Consider the following 21,346-nt stretch of genomic DNA (forward strand, 5'->3'; position numbering starts at 1 on the left):
CCCTAACCTTTCTGCTATAGATATGATACCATTTCAGCTATCCCTTGTTTGTTGTTTACTCACTGTAACTTTGTGGAGGCTCTTCAAAGATTTATTGTGGACAATCTTGATTTTCAACTTGGCTCAATAAGATCAGCTACAAGATTAACTTCAGGTCTGTCGATGAGGACAGCGAGGTGAGAAGATACATCCTGAACGTAGATGGTACTAGACTCAATAAAAGAGAGTAAGCACCAGTATTCCACTCTTGTTCTTACTGAATTTGGACACGGTGTTATCATGCATGAGCATAATCCTTACTGTGGTGGACTGCACTCTCAAATTGTTGGCCAAACAAAAGAATCTTACAAAAGGAAGGGTCTGTCACATATGTGGCAACACCAATGGAATAAGTAACTAATACTGGAAGTTGGTACCGAAAATTGAGTTGTTGCTGTGAAGTGCCTGACTGGTTCTTAGACCTTTGGAACTGCTGTGTGAGGAAAGAATGTGGAAAAGCTTGGCATGACAGTCTAAAAAAGTCTTAGAACATAAAAGAGAAGTTGTCCTTCTTATGGGAGTTTGGAAGAGCACAGTTTAATACAGGCTTTGAAAGCTTGCCTCATGGTATTTCAGAGCAGAACAAGGATGCACATCGGGAACAGTACTAGAGACCATTAAAGCTACATTCTCACATCAGAATTTACTTCATTCCAGCCATGCCCTGGAGTGCTTTAGTTATATTGCATTTAAAAGAAATGTAATTTATTCACTGGAGGGGATTCAAGACACAAGCATTCAAGCTACAGCATGACTCTAGCTTGCTGATCTCCAAATTTATTAGTGAGAGAGAACAGCAAACGGACAGGAGAGAGAGAAAAACTGTGTAGTTTGGAGAGGAACAGGAGTACATACGAGTTTAAAGCTACAGACATGGCAGGTTTGGAGAAGGCAGCTGTAATTGTTAAAGAAGTCAGTGTCAACACACACACACACACACACACACACACACACACCCCAATTCTGCACTGGAACAATAGGAAAGGTACCCTAAGAATAAGACTCTGCCCGTGAAAGGCTCCAATTTATGATACTGAAAATTCATTTGGAAGACACCTAAGCTGAAAAAAAAAATGCCACGGAAGCGCTTTTCTGGTTTTCAAAAAATCCAATTGCTTAGGCATTTTTTTTTTCAAACTCAGCCATTTAAGTGCCCAGAGAGCACTACAGCTGGATTGACAGGGGCCAGATTATGTTGTGAGCTTGCCAAAGAACTTGGCAGCATGCTCTACATAGTGCTCATTTTGCAGGCATTCACAATGAAAAAGTGCAAGGATGATGGAGACTTGAACCAAGGTTCCAGAAAGCTGCTGAGACCAGCCAACGTGAGGAAGGCCAGATTCCTTCAAGAGAACCCTAAGAGCCCATTGCCTTACTACAGCGAAGCCTAAACTGCAATGGAGTCCCCAGTCTGTTGGTGATCGCAGGACTGTGAGGTGTGTGATGAGGAAACTGCAAGTGTGGAGTGGAGCTAGCCCTAGAAAGAGGTTAGGGGTACACAGACAGTAAAAACAAAGCAGAGTTGGGGCTCTCTGAGCCCATAGTAGATGGAAGGCTACCATCACAAGTCTTGGATGACAACACAGAGAAGCAAGGTTTGGTGTGTACCTGGCTGGGGTTTTGTTCTAGCCTTGGTCCAGTCTTCAACTGGAATGCTCCCATTCCTTCATTCTGGATTGTAAATATTTATCCTGTGTCATGTGTAGAAATTATACAATCTCACTGATCTCATGGCTCACTGATCAGAGTTTGTCTGAGTCACAGACAAGATTCTGAACTTAAATTCTGAATAATTTTGAAACTATTACATAGTAATGGCTCTGAAGAGGGACTGCCTCTGACATAATCTGATTGGCCTGCTCTTTGATCACCTCCCCCTGAGGGTGGAACAGCCTTACCAGGCCACAGAAGATGACAATGCAGCCACTCCTGATGTGATCTGATATACTAAGATCAGAAGGAAGGAGAAGAGGACCTCCCCTATCAGTGGACTTGGGGAGGCGCATGTGCGAAGAAGGGGGAGGGAGTCTGGTATCGGGAGGGGAGGAGGGAGGGACTTATGGGGGGATACAAAGTGAATAAAGTGTAATTAAAAAAAAAAAAAAAAAGAAGAAGCAGTATGCTGGAGCCACACATGTCAACAAGACCAAAGTCTCAGCTTGGAAAGAATAGGATGTAACATAATTAAAATAAACATCAAGAGCAACAATTAAAAAAAAATATGTTGGAGACTTTTAGAGATGGATAAAACTTATTTTGTCTGTGTGTTATGACATGAACATGTCTCTTTAGGGAAGAGAAGTAGAATATAAGTGGTATATTTGGATTTCAAGTTGACAAGGGGTGGATTTAAGATCACTAATCTTTATTGTTGAGTTGATTAGACTTATATCGCCTGGTGGAGGGAAATCTATGAACATGCTATGAGGATGCTTTCAGAGAAATCTGACTAAGATGGAAAGACTATCTTGTAATTTATGTGGCAAGAATGAATATACTCTAGTAAGACATTTGGGCCCCTCCAGTTATCAAGCAATTGAAATAATGGACTCCCCCCAAATTGAAATTTACCCAGGAATCTCATGCAAAAGGATGGTTTGCTTGAGCCAGGCATGGTGGTGCACACCTCTAATCCCAGCACTAGGGGAAACATAGGCAGGCAGATCTCTATGAGTTTGAGGCCAGCTTGGTCTACAAAGTGAGTCCAGGACAGACACAGGTACATGCTACACAAGAGAAACCCTGTCTTGAAAACCAAAAAAAAAAAAAGAAAGAAAGAAAAGAAGAAGAAGAAAAAGAAGAGAGAGAGAGAGAGAGGGAGAGAGAGAGAGATAGAGAGAGAGGGAGAGAGAGAGAGAGAGAGAAAGAAAGAAAGAAAGAAAGAAAGAAAGAAAGAAAGAAAGAAAGAAAGAAAGAAAGAAAGAAAGAAATCTTACAGTTATAACAACATATCAGATTGCCAGAGTCTGCAACCCAGACCATGATGTTGGGTGGGACTACACCAAGCCCAGGACTGCTTAATTATGCTCCTGCCTTGGGGATATGACTGCTACAGTTCTGATCTCACAGCAGCCATAGTTGCCTGCACAAGATCAAGTCAGACAACATTCTATCTCAGGGAGGTGATCACCAGCTCCTACCCTTAACTAAGGAACTGGGAACAGCACATGGATTGTAGGGGAGGGGGAGTCAGTTTTCTTTAATAGTGAGGTAAGTTAGCCATCCTCTGAGACAGTATCTACATGGGTAGCACCAAAAAATCTCCAAAATAAAAGACACGAAGTTAAGGGATAAGAAGATGAAGTGGATGTAGAAGAGCTTAGGAGGCGAGGCAAATATATTAATTTTCTGAAAATTGCATATATATATGTATATATATATAAGTTCTATGCAATTTTCAGAAAATTAATATAAGAACATATTTTTAAGAGCACACATGAATTTGGAAAGGAATGGTGATGAGATATGGAAAAAAATTGGAGGCTGTTAAAGTGTATAATGTCAGGGTGGGGGTATTGTATCTCTATTATAGGATAACTTCATTTAAACCATTTCTTGGGTGATATAAGTATATATTTTAGGAAGCTTCTTAAGTACTAGGCTTTCAGATGGCATTTCAAAGGTCTTTAATGTTGGTTAATCACATGCTCCTTCTACTCCCTGCTCTCCCATGTCCCACCCCATTTAACCCTTTCTGCTTACATTTCTTTTCTAAGAACTCTGGATTATTTTCAGTTTATACCATCTTCATATCTCTTGAGGCTATTAATGATTGTCTCATCTTTCTTCTCACTGAATATGCTCTGCTTTCTCCAACACCTGGCATCTTTTTCTTTTTCTGTCTTTCTCTATACCCACAGAGAAAGTCTTTTCTCTCTCACATGTTTAGATTCTTGTATATCTGCTCATGTTAAAAGGCAGAAGACTTAACATTAGACAAGAAGATTTGGGTATGAGATGTAACCAACTGTTGTTTTCACAATAGGATAACTTCATGAGGATATTTTGTTCATATGCTCCCAATTTCATGAGTTTACACACAATTTTTGAGGATGAACATTTTCCAAAACTGTCTTCTAGAGTCCTGGTGTATTTTCCTCATGAAGCAATAAACCTCAGAATTTTCCTTATAGTGGGCTGCTACAATCTGCCAGCTGCACAGAGAAGAGGCAGAGCCTCTAATTACTTTTCAGACACCCTTCTGCCAATAATCTTCACCTTCAAGCTTCTAATTCCAAACAGTTTTGGAATTCTATGAAGCAAATTAGGGTATCTACTTTATTATTTCTGCAACTGGCTTGATATTTAGCATTCTTTTTTCTTTTTCTATTACTAGTTATTACAGTTTGTTCACTTTGTATCTCAGCTGTAGCCCCCTCTACCACCCCTTCCCAATCCTACCCTCCTTCCCTCTTCTTCTCCTATGCCCCTCCCCCAAGTTTGCTAAATCATTACCACCTAATGATCCATTTAACAGTTTCAAGGATCCTATACTAATTTTATTTCTCCTCAGCTTTCTCTTATATGGGGTCTATTATTTAACACAAATTTGTTGTCTCATCTTTTTTGGTGGAGCTGAGGTCAAGCTTAAATTGGATATTCATCCATTCATCTCCTTTTTAGCTGAAAATAGTAATGCCATTTTCGAGTTTGCCAGTGTGCCTAGATCCAGATGGAGTTCCTATCCTCCTCAGAGCAACCTCATAAAATAATGGATAATGTAATAGGTTTTTTAAGCCTTTCACATTATTTCTGTTTATCCAAATTATCTGATTCCATAAACTATTTAATTCTTTATCCTTAGAAGATTAACTTTGAGACTTAAATAAACTTTGTACACTGAAGACACTAGGCACCTTTATAAATGGAAAGAAAGACAGAGCAGCTTACTAATCAGTAACTTACTTCTCTACTCTACATGGATCATTTGTTTTTAACATAAACAAAGGAAAGGCTGCAGAGTTGGGGGAAGAAAAAATCAATTAAAAGCAGAGAAACAAACAGATTCCTGGTAGCAGTTCAATGCTTCCTTTACTCCATGAATTAACTTTATATGCTCCCCAGCTACATGTATGAATAATAAATTACGATTTTCCCAAAAATCAGTTAAATTGAATTTCTGTCTCTCAGCACTGAAACCATTCTGGTTAATTCCATAAACTACAAACAGCTTTCTGGTACTAAGAATAAGGGAGTGATTTTCCTCAACATGATCAGAATGAATATTTTAATTGCCTCAGAAATTATAGGGACATTTTATCTATTTAAAAATAAAACCTTGGTATTTCTTATCCTGCAAAAGCATAGACTATTGCGGTCTAGATATGAGGTGTCACCTCCAAAGGCTCATGTGTTAATGTCTTGGTGGCCAAGTGATCGGTCCAATCATTGAGAGGTGAATGGATATTGAGAGTCCTGATTTAATCAGTGGACTGGTGCCTTTATAGGTTCAGGATATCATAGCATGAAGAGAACTAAAAGGTGGAGCCTCACAGAACAAAGTAGGTTCCTGGGACTGTGTCCTCAAGGACTACATCTTGTCTTTCCCCCCTTTTTCCTCTATCTCTCTCTAACTCCCGGTTTATATGAATTAAGTAGACTCTTTAAACACACACTTTAACTACCAAAGTAATCTGTCTTACCCAAGGCTCAAAGAAAGGGATCTAGATAGCCTTATATTAAAACTTCTGAAAATGTGACCCAAAATAAATCTTTCTTTTTAAGGTGGGCTTCTTGCTTATTTTCCACAACAACAAAAACTGTTTTAACACAGTCCCTAAATAAACTAAATAATTATGGGGTCCATCTGCAGAATTTATCTGCATTTAAAAATCAATCCCCTCTATTTCAAAATTTTATCTCTTATTCAAATTCCCATTAAATAATTGTAAGGAATACAGTCTCCTGAAATTAAAATTTTCTAGAACTCATTTCCAAGATCATGATTTTTGCTTTTTTTTTTTTTTAATCTTTCTAGCAGATACCAAAATAGTTTGTCAGGAAATTACAGAATTGCAACTCAATCAGCAGTCTGTCATTACAGTAAATTGAAAAGCTGGGTCTCTAGGGTCTCCATGGTGTGTGTGTGTGTGTGTGTGTGTGTGTGTTTACATGTGTATGTGTGTATTACATGTATGTATTTTTCTTTCCAGACATACGATTTTATCAGAAATTTTATGCAATTTTGAGATTTATAAATCCCCATACCTTTAACACAGTCTCACATTGATAATTAAAATGAACCTGATTATATAATGACAACACATATATCTATTTGAGGATCATAGACAGAATACTAAAATTATTAAAAATAATTGTCTTGTAATCTCTATGTTTTCAAATTTCTAGAACTAATATTCCAAATACTTTTGTCTCAGTGTCTACAGCATAGGTGACATATATGATGGCTGATGTAGTACTGTCTCAGCACTCACGTCATTACCTTTAGCTATTTAGCTTTCAAAGCCTAAATTAGCCTTACCAGGCCACAGAGGAAGACAATGCAGCCAGTCCTGAAGAGACCTGATAGACTAGGGTCAGAGGAAGGGGAGGAGGACCTCCCCTATCGGTGGAGTTGGAGAGGGGAATGGGAGGAGAAAAGGGAGGGAGGGTGAGATTGGGAGGGACAAGGGAAGGAGCTACAGCTGGGAAACAAAATGAATAAACTGTAATTAATAAAAAATAAATTAATTAATAAAACAAAGCCTAGACTACAACTTTCTACTTTATTATGTCTTTATATTTCCTCTTCCCATGCTCCTAGTCCTATGAAAATCCTTCTGTTTATAATTGAATTCAAGATTCCTTAAACATCAATCTTGACCATTCACAGCAATTCCTGACATTTTTACATTTTCTCATATATTAACCTTAGGGAGGACCAAATTTTCAATGAAAACAAAATAAAATGACAAATACAAATATATCACCAACCAAATTCTTCCCTAATGTTGGGGAAACATAATATTGCTCTTAGTGTAGATGAGAGCCTGGAATAGTAGTAGAATTAGCTAGCTATTAAACTTATTATTTTTTAAGCAGTCACCACCTTGGATTCATGGAACCTCTAACATATAATATTTGTCATCTCATCTCTGTTTATTAATGCTCTAGGTACAAGTATTCAGTGTATCAGAAAAGGGCCATGATACCCATTAGCACACACAGACTTTTATGAGATATAAATGTTTTTGTTACAAGGTCAGGTGGTCTGAGGTATTCTCATTCCCACCCCCAATCAGATTAGGTTGTTAATCCTTTTGATAACTGATTTCTGTGTATGACTCTTCTCAACTCCTGTGGCTGCCCCACTCCATCTCTGTCAAGCAGACTAAACTAGTGTGTTTTTATAGCATGAGTCTGATGTTCAGAATATTTGGAAATCTGTCAATGAATTCAACTTCAAGGTCCCAAGAGTCATCACAGAATGGTATTTAATAGATATGTTGTGTCATTCACACATTAGTTTTCAGCAGATGAGATAGAACTGAATGCACAGCAATCTGTGCAATAAAGTTTCTCTTGCATGACCATGTTTTAACACAGTCTTAAAAAATCAGTCATTGATTTAAGAAGGTATATGGTTTTTGTTGTTGTTTTAACTTTATGCTGGTTAAAAAACTGACTTTTCTACCTCTGAAGATACATAAATTAATAAATGCATATCCAATGCTATCATTTACTATTGAGGCAATCTGAAGAATGTGCACATGCAGGAAAAAAAATTGTCCTTTACACATGGTTTAAGTTACTGGCAAAATAAAGCTAAACAAGTGTTTAAAAACATGATGTGAGTGAGTGCCTTCCAGGTTGGTTATTCATAGCTGTCCACAACTATCAATTTTTATGTTAAAATTATTGAAGTAATTATGAGCAGAAGGCAAATGCTGAGCTTGAAAATATGACCTCCAAATGATTTATATAGTGAAAACTACATACAAAAGTGACTTCCCTGGATAAAAAGTGCTCTTAGCATTTCATTTTACTTAAGGGTTTTAATGTGATATTGTCCTCAGAAAATTTCCTCATTTACTTCCTTACACTCTGATGGTTTTCCTACTTTGGAAAAATGTAATTAAGCAAGAAAATGAAATAAAAAATAAACTACTGTAAAATGTGGAGGCACATTACAAGTGGTCTAGTTACCTCTCTAGTAGGCTCCGAAAAGGCCAAGTCAACAATGACAACTGAACTATTATTTTAACATAATAATAATAATAACAAAAATAGATTCCCTATACATACTTAAAAGTAGTTTAAGAGTATACAGCGAAAAATGCAACTCTCAATAGAAACTAAGACTCAAAGACTCTGTTTGAAAAAAAAAAAACAACAAATATGTTAAATTCTGGTGAAGATACCAATATTTAGGAAGACATGTTTTCTTCTCTAAAAAGATTAAATATTGTTGTTTCATTTACATCTATAAATTTAACTGAAATGTCAATTAGGAAATGTAATAAAAATCAAAATTTTATGTGGCATATGATTATATCTATTGTATTATCAAGGAAAGTCTAAATTAAAACTATAAAGCACCTAACATTGCTAAGTTTAAAATAGTCTACAAATCCACAGTAGTGAAAATAGTACAATACTGAAAGAAATATAAGATCAGTGTCACATGTCAGGAAATACTTTCAAAGTATTGAGTACATTTGGGAATTCAGCATAAGCTGGTGAGGAAACACTGATTAGTCAATAAATTGTGTTTTGACGACTGGCTAACCATTTGGAAACTAATTAAGCTAGAGTCCTACCTAACTCGTTATCCTAAAATAGATTCCAGATGGATAAAATATTATAATAAACCATAAAAGTGGTCCATAAAAGAACTTTGATAACTGTCTTTAATAAATTTACAAAAGAAAAGGCTTTGAGAGGTGATGCATAGTTAGAGTTCCAAGGAAAAGGTTGATCATTCTAGCCACATAGAAATGAAAGTTTTACTAATAAAATCAAAAAGTATAAGGTTAAAATGAACAAAACTAATATGGTAGTCAGAAGCCTAATTTTTAATAAAAAATAATAAGAATCTTAAAGATGTATTACATTTTTTAATTCCTGGGAACTCAGTAGCAAATGAATAAAGAACTCAGTTCCCGGCCTCAGAAGAAAGTTCTTATTACATAAACCTGTGAAAAGACACCCAAGTCCACTCATAGATTTACAACTGCAAAATTAAAGAGAACAATTAAAGTTTCTCTAAACATATAAGAAATGATTACTATTTGGCATTATGATTTGCACACAGGAAAAAAGAAAAAGAACATTGATGATATCTGAGGAGAACAAAATGGTCTGCTTTTTTAATATAATATATGTCTAAGTATAACAATATAATATAAATTACATCCAAATGTAATTTACATTTAAGTATAACAATATAAATTTCCGCTGAAGTTAGCAAGTCCACTATAGCGATTTCAGCAACAGATGAATTCAGAGCTGCCCAAAGATACATATACAAACATATGCTAAATATAGGCTTGTAGCCATAGGGATATTAAAACACTTCTATGCCCACTGAAACAGTTACAATACTGAGCTTCTTGAGTGTCTCTTTCTATATCTCAGCCATCCAGCTCTCTGTATTGGGCTTCTCTTCGATCCAGAAAATAAAGAATTCATAACACCCCTACTGTTGGAGGCCATTAGAACCTACCTTTGCCCTTAAAGTGGAGATCCATGTTTATCAATCAGTACCTATGACATAAGAATCTTAAAATACTTTTATATCAATTATATAAAAAGCCTGCCATGGACAATGAAAATAAATTACACACATTGTGCAGTTATAACAATACTCGGAAGGATTGGACATCAATTGACAAGCTAATAAGACATCTGGGGACATTGCTTAGTGGACAGAGCTTGCTTAGTATAAACAAAGGCCTGGATTAGATCCCCAGCACCACATAAACTGGGTATGGTTGTAGATGCCGTCACCCCACAACTCTGTAGAAAGAAGCAGCACAGGTTAGATTTCACATTTCTCCACAGCTGTGTAGGCTCTCCTAAACTACATAAAACCCTGTCTTCAAAAACTGTAAAATAAAAAATACTGCAAATCTATGTGCAATCATATGGAGAAATGTCTGCAATGAAATGATAAATGTTTGGCTGTAGAACTTTGTGTTCGTCTGTGTCTAAATATTTAAATAGATTTATTTGACAAGATTTGAAACATATCTAGAAAATCTCATAACAAATCACCTGGGCAGTGAAGAGTCTATGCAAATAACACATGACACTTGGCTTTTACTCAGACATGTCTGTATTAAAATGATCACATGATGCTTATAAAATAAAAACCTACAGACAAGAAAATATTTCTTACATTGATAATATTTTATATCTCCTTAACTACTAGCCTTAAACTTTTATCGTATTTTTTTGGATAGAAATGTTGATTCCAAATGCATTTTGTATGTATGAGATAAAATACATAGGAGCACAAAAGAAGCCGATAATAACAGACATAAAAATATTGAAAGGCAAATATCCATAACACAGTAATAGAGTTGCTTCTTTTCTTTTAACAATTTATTCATTTTATATCCCAATAGTAGACCCTTCCCTCCTCTCTTCCCAGTCCCACCCTCCTTCCTTCCCCCTTATCCCCTTTCTCCTAGCCCACTGAAAGGGGGAGTTCTCCTCTGTTATCTGATCCTAGCTTATCAAGTCTCATCAGGACTACCTGGATCCTCTTCCTTTGTGGCCTGGCAAGGCCACATCACCAGTGTCAAGTGATCAAAGAGCAGGCAACCAAGTTCATGACAGAGGCAGTCCCTGCTCCCCTTACTCAGGAGCCTGCATGGGCACTGAGCTATCTATTGGCTACATCTGAGCAGGTGGCCTAGGTCCTCTCCATACGTAGTCCTTGGTTGGTGTATCAGTGTAGAGTTGTTTCTTTTCTTTTTCACATTTACATGCTTTCATTATTTATATTGCTTAAAGGATTTTTCCAGATGTATATATGGACAAGTTTTACAAAGTGTTTCCTCTAACACTTGGTTATAAAGGAATATTATTGGCAAACAAAGCAATGATTTTTAGTTCTGAGGTAAATCACACACTATATCTATTCTGTACAGTATGTTTATACCTTTCTTTATAGTGGATACGATCTCAGATCACATGTGATGTCTCAATATTCTAGAGATCAAATGAAATGCAAGGGGTCAAACGAGCTGTTGCAGATAACACAGTGCAGCATAGCAAGCTTTCAGTTTACTGTAGAAATCATGGGACAAATTCTAAAAGTACAACAGTCTGAGCACGTGCAGATAATGATCTGCTCATTTGGATTCTAGAGACAACTCTTCCGTGCATTCTATCTTAAAACGTAAAGAAATGTTTGCTTGATTGAAATGAGAAAAATGTTATCTCTGCAGCTTAGAGAATTCTTGGGGCTGATTCAGGTAACTGAACAGATCTGCACCAAGGGAGCTTCTCCCCAAGGCCTTCTGCGAGGAAGGCACATGGGCGCTGGAAGTACAAGCTTCTTTCAGATGTCAGCCTGTAAGTTAGAGTCCTAGTTTTTCTCTTTTGTTTCTAAGTATAAATATGCAAACACCCACCTACATACATGTATAGCCAGGTTTTCCAGCATGCAGCTGAGACAAAGGATGGATTTGTGTACACTATCTACCTGCAAATTGAGCTTCCCCAGAGCAGACAGTACCAATAAGGTTTTACATATTGAATTTACATTGGGTTCAGTAGTTCTGAAGGGGATAATTCAATGAGGAATTTTGAGCGTATTAAATGTAAAATGACTAAAACACAGGACGCACTACTAGTTCTATGAGAAGAACATTCTAGGGGAATTTGATGGAGTTAACAGTTTTATTATGAGATTTTAGAGCCGAGACTATCTTCTCTCATTCAGCAGAGATTCACACTGGAGCTGTTTGACAAGGGGATGGATAGAGAATAGTCTTTTTTTTTTTTTTTTTTTTTTTACATATAAATATTTTTATTAAAAATTAAAGTAAACCCACAAAACAATAACAAAATGTAGGTTAGGTTGAATTTTTATTCCATTTCCTGGAGACACACCCAATAACTTGTGTACAGTTCTTACACAGTAATCTTAGTCACCTCATTCTCTATTGTCAGGAATATGTGGACACACAGTTATCGTTGACTGTAGCAAATATTCTTATTTTCATTCCTTGTGAAACAGAAATTTTGACTTCTGCTTCTTTTCTTTATTTTTCTTTCTTTTTTCTTTTTTTCTTATGAGTTACATTTTATTAACTCTGTATCCCAGCTGTATCCCGCTCCCTCATTCCCTCCCAATCCCACCCTCCCTCCCTCATCTACACCCTACCCCTTTCCAAGTCCACTGATGGGGGGGGACCTCCTCCCCATTCATCTGACCCTGTTTTATCAGGTATCTTCAGGAATGGCTGCAAAGTCCTCCTCTGTGGCCTAACAGGACTGCTCCTCCCTTGGGGGTGGGGAGGTCAAAGATCCAGCCACTGAGTTCCTGTTAGAAATAGTCCTTGTTCCCCTCACTATGGGAAACCAATTGGTCACTGAGCTACTACGGGCTACATCTGAGCAGAGGTTCTAGGTTATATCCATACATGGTCCTTGGTTGAGTGTCAGTTTCAGAAAAGACCCTGTACCCAGATATATTTGGTCCTTGTGGAGCTCCTATCCTTTCCACATCATACTAACTCCCCTTCTTTCATATGATTCTCTGTACTCTGCCGAAGGTTTGGTTATGAGTCTTAGTATCTGCTTTGAAACACTGCTAGGTAGAGTCTTTCAGATGCCTTCTGCGGTAGACTCCTGTCATACATTCAATGCACAACCCATCTGTCTTTCTAAATGAGGATTGATCATCTTACCCCATGTCTGCTCTCTTGATTATCATTTTTAGGTTTATAGATTTCATTATGTTTATCATATCTTATAGGTCTATATAAGCAAGTACATACCATGTTTGTCTTTCTCCTTCTGGGATATTTCACTCAGAATGATCTTTTCTAGATCCCACCATTTGCATGATTTCCTCCTTTTTAATTGCTGAGTAGTATTCCATTTTATAGCAATGTAAAAAAAAACAGATTCAATTCAACTTTGTTTTTCAATCATTCATTCATTCACATTTCAAACTTAGCCCTCTTTCTCCTCTCCTCCCAGTCCCACCTCCCTTTTTCTTCCCCCTATCTGGCCTCTCCTAGTCCCCAGAAAAGGGGAGCCCTCCCTTACCAACCTACCCCAGCACATCAAGTCACACAAGAACTGAACACATCCTCTTCCCCTGTGGCCTGGCGAAGCCACCCCACCAAGAGGAACTGATTGAAAAGCAGGCAGCAGAGTCCATTTCAGAGACAGCCTGCAATCCCCTTACTGGGAGACCCCATGAAAACTGAGGTGTCCATCAGCTACATCTGTGTAGGCAACCTAACCACTGTGAGATTTCATCTTACACTAAGATAAAAAAACTCAACTGATAGCAAGGATGTGAGTGAGGATATGAAGAAAGGGGAACCCTCCTCCATTGCTGATGGGCACTTTGGAAATTAATCTGGTGCTTTCTCAGAAAATTAGAAATAGTTCTACCTTCAGACCCAGATAATACTACTCCTGGGCATATACCCAAAAGATGTTCTACCATAATACAAAGACACTTGCTCAACCATGTTCAAGTTTTCAAAGTGCAGGGAATCTACAATATTGTATTTTTCTTTGATCTCTCTACTTTCTTGTTTAGACACTGAATTTCCTTTTTACTTTTTTACTAGCATTCTGTTCCAGCTGCCTTGCTCTTTAATTTTCCACATTGTTTAATTGTTTTTAGATTTTCTTTTTTTTTCTTTTTATCTCATCTGTATTTACCTTTTAAACAGATTTTCTTAACAACATTCTTGATTTGAATTAATGACAGTGCAAATTAACCTCACTATCAAGCTGTTAACCCATATTCAATACAAGACCTTCTGGTAATGGAGTGGGCTTGCATAGATCCACTCACATTACAATAGGGTTTCCATTGTGAGTAATAGACTCAAAGGATCAAGGTGACTGGAATTAATGGAAGCATGAGTGGTTATAGAATAGATCAAACTTAATGATCCTGTATAAGAACTTTGGATCGACATTGTACTTAATGTTCTCTAACCTGAGACTTAAATACTGTCAAACATTGCCCTTTTTTCTGAAACACCCTTAAATCAGCTTATCTTTGCTAATATTGGGGCTGAGTTTCAGTGGAAGTGTGTGTGTGCGTGTGTGTGTTCAAGCTTGCATTAGGTCTGCTCCATCAATATACATATGTGTGTATAAATATTAAAAATACATGTTCTAAAATCAAAGCAATTATAAAATAACAGCCACATGCAGTACGTCTGAGGCATATTGGTGTTGAAGCAATATAATATCGCATAGCTAGAAGTTATATCCTTATAATTACAGCAAAAAACCTTTTTGCTTCCTAGATCCTCAACAGTCTTATGCATTCAGCTTTTATTCTGTAGATTTTTCCTGGCTGCTCTACCGTATGTCAATGTAATTTACTATTTTTTATTGGGGTAAATTTCTATTTACTGACACCAGGGATATATTTGGAATAAGATGAGTGCTGAGAAGATTCCTAACTACAAATCCCTTTTATGACTTTGTTTTCAAAATCTGATCATTTTGTTCAGTCTCTTTCAGATATGCAATATAGATATAAATAGACATCCTAAACACAAATATAATGTATATTAAAAGATATGTTGAAATGACTTAAAATGTTAGAAATGAAATCATCTTCTTAGATTGAAGAATGCAAGAATAAAATATAATCACTGAATTATTAAAGTAATCTAGTCTGGAAAGACAGTTTTTAAATATATGTCTAAAGATATTTTGGAAACCATCCAAGAAAGGTAAACAACAATTCTCCAAATTATTCTAGCTAATAAAATGAATGATAGCACAAAGGGTGTTGGATTAGCATAGAATGAATAACAAATCAAAGGAAGATGTTAGTTATCATGTTTTCCACCACAGTCATGAGTGGAACATAGGCACCTGACAGTGAACCAAAGCACATTGCCTCAAAGAATGTCTTTTTCTACTTTGATTCATATGTGCAGGCAAACAGCCTGGGGATGAATTGTATCTCCTATGCCTGTGCTAAGGACAGTGTATAATGATACAGATCTATCTGCCTTACTTCCACCCTTCCTTTCTTTTTCATTCATTCTTTCTTTTTGAAAACAAATTATTTTATACAATATATTCTGATTATGGTTTCTTCTTCCCCAACTACCCCCATATCTTCCCCACCTCCCCACCCACCCAACATCCTCACTTCTCTCTTTCCTTAGAACACAGGCCAAAAAATCTCCAGAATTATTAAAAACAATGAAAAAACACGAGAAACACACACTAAAAGCATAAAAACAGTTTCCTGTTGCGTATAAACATTTTGTTTGCCTGGTTAGCAAGATATTTGATGACTCTTTCTTTCTTTACTAGCTTATTTGCTATAAATTACTCAGGAATATCTTCCTAAAACAGTACAGGAGATTTTGTTTATATTTTACAAAGGTTTCTGTGTTATACAAATGCTTGGCTGAGATAGAGAGTTTTAAATAAATATAATTCTCATTTAGCATTTAGGGAGCATATTTGTGTCTTGTTTCTAAGAAAGCTATTGCCATTTGGACTTTTGACTCTTTGGATAGTGCATGCTTTGTTTGATACTTTACTAGAAGCTTTTGGATTCTTTCTTGAATTCATATGTTTAAACTCGTGTTGTTTAATGGATATTTTTTCATCTTGTCTTATTGATTATGAGACCAAGAGAGAAGTTAAGCAGACTGTAGCCAAACAGTTAGCTACTGGAAACAAAATTCAAACAAAATCTATCTAATTTAAAATTGTGTATATTTTACATTATTTTATATGATAGTTAAGGTTTTAAGGGGCTTTTATAGTTCATTTAGTACAACTGTTTTTTTTCTTTTTTCTTTTTTAAATTTTTTAAGATTTTATTTATTTAAATTATGAGTGTTCTATCTGCATATACACCTGTATATGCCAGTATAGATCGTTGAGAGCCACTATGTGGTTGCTGGGAATTGAACTCAGAACCTCTGGAAGAGCATCGAGTACTCTTAACCTCTGAACCATCTCTCTACCCCCCGCTTTTTATTTTTTATTAATTACAGTTTATTCACTTTGAATCCCCCCTGTAGCTCCCTCCCTCCTCCCCTCCAAATCCCACCCACTCTTCCCTTCTCGACTCATCTCCCTCCCCAAGTCTACTAACAGGGGAAGTCTTCCTCTCCTTCCTTCTGATGCTAGTCTATCAGGTTTCATCAGGAGTGGCTGCATTGTCTTCCTCTGTAGCCTGGAAAGGATGCTCACCACTTAAGGGGACGTGATCAAAGAGCAGCCAATTAGTTCATGCCAACTGTTTTTTTATACTAGAGATTCATTGTAGTTCTTACCCCTTTACTAACTCCAAGTACAGTTTCTTCTCTGAGGCAATGCACTGGTGCATAGGAGAGGTTTCAAACTTTTAAGTCTGATAGAAAATACTTCTGCCTGTTAGTAGCTATTTGTGGACACAACCCAATGACAATGAGAACTAAAATAAATAAATCATTTTTCAAATACTCTATTTTATATGTTAGTCATTCTAAGTTTTCTTTTGTTTTAATTTTTTATTTTTTAATATTAGTTACAGTTTATTAATTTTGTATCTCAGCTATATCCTGCTCCCCCATTCTTCCCAGTCCCATCCTCCCTCCCTCATCTCCTCCCTGTCCCTTTCCAAGTCCACTGAGAAGGGAGAACCTCCTCCCCTTTCATCTGACTCTGGTTTATTAGGTATCCTCAGGACTGGCTGCAAAGTCCTCCTCTGTGGCCTAGCAAGGCTGCTTCTTCCTTGAAGATGGGGGGCAGTCAAAGAGCCTGCCATTGAGTTCATGTCAGAAATATTCCCTGTTCCTCTTACTAAGGTACCCACTTGGATACTGAGTTACCATTGGCTACATCTGAGCAGAGGTTCTAGGTTATATCCATGCGTGATCCTTGGTTGGAGAAACAGTCTCATAAAAGACCCCTGTGCCCAGATACATTTGGTCATTGTGGAACTCCGCCCTCTCCAGGTTATATTAACTCCCCCTTCTTTCTTATGATTCCATGCACTCTGCAGAAGGTTTGGTTATGAGTCTTAGTATCTGCTTTGATACATTGCTAGGTAAAGTCTTTCGGAGTCCCTCTGTGGTAGGCTCTGGTCCTGTTAGTTGTTTTCTCCTACATCCAATGTCCATCCCACTTGTCTTTCTAAGTGAGGATTGATCATCTTACCCTGGGTCCTCTTTCTTGTTTATCTTCTTTAGGTGTATAGATTTCAGTGTGTTTATCCTACCTTATAGGTCTGTATAAGTGCATATATACCATGTGTGTCTTTCTGCTTCTGGGATACCTCACTCAGGATGATCATTTCTATGTCCCACCACTTGTCTGAACATTTCATGATTTCCCTGTTTTTAATTGTTAAGTAGTATTCCATTGTGTAAAAGTACCACAATTTCTGTATCCATTCCTCGACTGAGGGACATCTGGGTTGTTTCCAGGTTCTGGCTATTACGAATAAAGCTGCTACAAACATGGTTGAGCAAATGTCCTTGTTGAATGGTGAGGCATCTTTTGGGTATATGTCCAGGAGTGGTATAGCTGGATCTTGAGGTAGCACTATTCCTAATTGTCTGAGAAAGCGCCAGATTGATTTCCAAAGTGATTATACAAGTTTGCATTCCCACCAGTAATGGAAGAGGGTTCCTCTTTCTCCACAACCTCTCCAGCATGTCTTGTCACTTGAGTATTTGATCTTAGCTATTCTGATGGGTGTCAGGTGAAATCTCAGGGTCATTTTGATTTGCATCTCTCTGATGGCTAAGGACTTTGAGCATTTCTTTAAGTGTTTCTCTGCCATTCTGTATTCCTCTACAGAGAATTCTCTGTTTAGCTCTGTATCCCATTTTTTAATCGGATTGCTTGATTTGTTGCTTTTTAACTTTTTTTATTTGTGTGTGTGTGTTTGACTTACTGCGTATCAGAATTTAACTTTTTTTATTATCAGTTACATTTTATTAACTCTGTATCCCAGCTATCCAGCTCCCTCATTCCCTCCCAATCCCACCCTCCTTCCCTCATCTTCCTGCCTCTTTCTAAGTCCACTGAGATGGGATGACCTCCTCCCCTTTCATCTGACCCTGTTTTATCAAGTATCTTCAGGACTGGCTGTAAAGTCCTCCTCTATGGCCTAGCATGGCTGCTCCTCCCTTGGGGGCTAGAACTTCTTTATTTCTTTATATATTCTGGATATTAGCCCTTTGTCAGATATAAGGTTGGTGAAGATCCTTTCCCAGTCTGTACACTGTTGTTTTGTTGTACGTTTTCAAATTGAATTCTCTTTCAAACAAAACGTTCTAATTGCCACAGAGGTTAACTTTGTTATATTAGTGTGTTCCACATTCATTAATGTCTTCAAACTGGTTCCTCAGATATTACTAAATATAACTTGTTTCTTATAAGGAGTGTTAAACATGTCTTCTATTCCTTTCAACTGTTTATGTCCAATGTGATATTAAATCACTAAAGACATCCAGAAGAAAATCAATGGCTCAGAGTGGCAGCTACCTTAGTACATAGTTTTTCATTTTGACAAGATGCAGTGCAGTCCATTTACAAACAGCAAAATTGTAAAATTAAACTTCATTGTAGTTGTGATTAAATAATATGCTTACTTCTTTTACTAAAGGCCCAAGTTATCGCTCAATTATATACCTTAATTTTTTGTGTACATGTTGTATATTTCCATGAAAACAAACATAAAATGAAACAGATTCTTGAATGTTTTTAGGGTAAAAGATTCAAGAGTACAGACATATTAAATAGAAACAGTCAAAGTACATGTTTAAACCTAGCAAGTTGTTGCTATTAATTATATTTCTTTTATACCTATATTCTAGAATATTCACTTAATCTTATATTTAATTCATTATAGACAACAGGTAAACTTATAAATCCATTTTAAAGGACTGAGTCTTTTGACCTTTCCATTGTAGATTACTTTGTCCCTTTTTTTTACCTTCCTTCACAAAACTATGGCATCTAGTACACACACACACACACACACACACACACACACACACTCACTAAACCATAAAGTTAGTTATTAACTCAGCTCTGACTTTCTAGTATTTCTAAAAATGTGATGCTGAAAAAAATTTAAGTTCATGTCTCAAAGTATGTTTTATGGGATGATTATTGATGTCAGAGGAAATAAGTGAGGGAAGGACTTATTAGCCAGTTAATGTCTTGCAAAGTTTTAACGGCTATAATATGTTATAATATGTTATTACATTCTTTAGAGCAAAAGTAACCTATTACATAAACTATTCCAAGGCTAATTTGATGTGGGTCCTATTTTTTAAAGAGCATGTTTTTTTTCTAGATATGAATTAGAAATTAGATACCATTTGAAAATGGAATTAAACATTATTTTAGAGTCTTATAGCACATCATTATAGCTGTTGCAAACTTAAACATGTGGATTTGAATAGCTGATTCCCAGAAAAGCTTGAATTTGTGGAAAAGAAGTCTATGTAGAAAAGAGGAATAAAATTTAAGTGTATTTTCTATACAGAAACCAGGAAAAAATCTCTTAAGATTTTTTAAGTTGTCTACTTGAGTGTACACAACGAGTATGCAACAAGGACATTTGCTCAGCCATGTTCATAGCAGCTATATTCATAATAGCCAGAATCTGGAAACAACCTAGATGTCCCTCAGCTGAGGAATGGATACAGAAATTGTGATACATTTACACAAGGGAACACTGCTCAGCAATTAAATACAAGGAAATCATGAAATGTGCAGGCAAATGGATGGAACTAGAAAAGATCATCCTGAGTGAGGTATCCCAGAAGCAGAAAGACACACATGGTATATACTCACTTATAAGAGGATATTAGCATATAATATAGGATAAACATACTAAAATATATACACCCAAAGAAACTAAGCAAGAAGGAAGACCCTGGGTAAGATGCTCAATCTTCATTCAGAAAGGCAAACAGGAAGGACATCAGAAGATGGAGAAGACAGGGAACAGGACAGGAGGCTACCACAGAGGGCCTCTAAAAGACTCTACCCAGCAGGGTATCAAAGCAGATTCTGAGACTCATAGCCAAACTTTGGGCAGAGTGCAGGGAATCTTACGAAAGAAGGGGTAGATAGAAAGACCTGGAGGGGACAGGAGCTCCACAAGGAGAGCAACAGAACCAAAAGATTTGGGCAAAGGTTTTTGTGTTTTTTTTTTTTTTCAGAGACTGATACTCCAACCAAGGACCATGTATGGAGATAACCTAGAACCCCTGCACAGATGTAACCCATGGCAGCTCAGTGTCCAAGTGGCCTCCATAGAAATGGGAACAAGGACTGTCTCTGACATGAACTGATTGGCCAGCTCTTTGATCACCTCCTCCTGAGGGGAGAGCAGCCTTACCAGGCCACAGAGGAAGACAATGCAGCCAGTCCTGATGAGATCTGATAGGCTAGGGTCAGAGGGAGGGGGTGGAGGACCTCCCTATCAGTGGACTTGTGGAAGGGCATGGGAAGAGATGAAGGAGGGAGAGTGGAATTGCGAGGTGATGAGGTAGGGGGCTACAGCTGGGATACAAAGTGAATAAACTGTAATTCATAAAAATTTTAAAAAGATATTTTTAGTAACAAGTTATTCAAACTCTTTAGTGTTTTCTGTGAACCATTTCTTTAAAAACATGTTCTTCCTTTTTCTCAAATAAAGTGTTACTGTCTTCTTACTACAGGTCTATTCCAAAAGGAAATAGAGGTTCTCTGTTTAGATGAATTAAAGAAAGCCAATGCAGTTTTTGAGTTATTCCATAAGCCCAGTGTCATTTAAGATTTGCCTATGATACTTATCTTAGTCTGATCATTGCACACTATACATGTACCAAAGGTGACACAATATTCCAAAATAGGTACAATTACTATTTGCTAACTTAAGACTTTTTTTAAATTTTTTAAGAGTTGAATTTTCAAATCAGTTGTTTATTTATTATTAGTTTATAAAACATGTATACAGGGATAAGATCTTACTCAGAAAGATAGTACAATAATTCAGCAAGATATTACCATAATTTAGCAGGAAGGCTTGTATCAGAAGCAGGCTACTTCTCAATCTCCAGGAACATGGGTTAAACACAACTTTATTACTTAAACATATTGCAAGAAGTAAATGAATCCACTTCTATAGTTA

Source organism: Meriones unguiculatus, chromosome 8, assembly GCF_030254825.1.
Source record: "Meriones unguiculatus strain TT.TT164.6M chromosome 8, Bangor_MerUng_6.1, whole genome shotgun sequence".
In the NCBI taxonomy this organism is placed as follows: Eukaryota; Metazoa; Chordata; class Mammalia; order Rodentia; family Muridae; genus Meriones; species Meriones unguiculatus.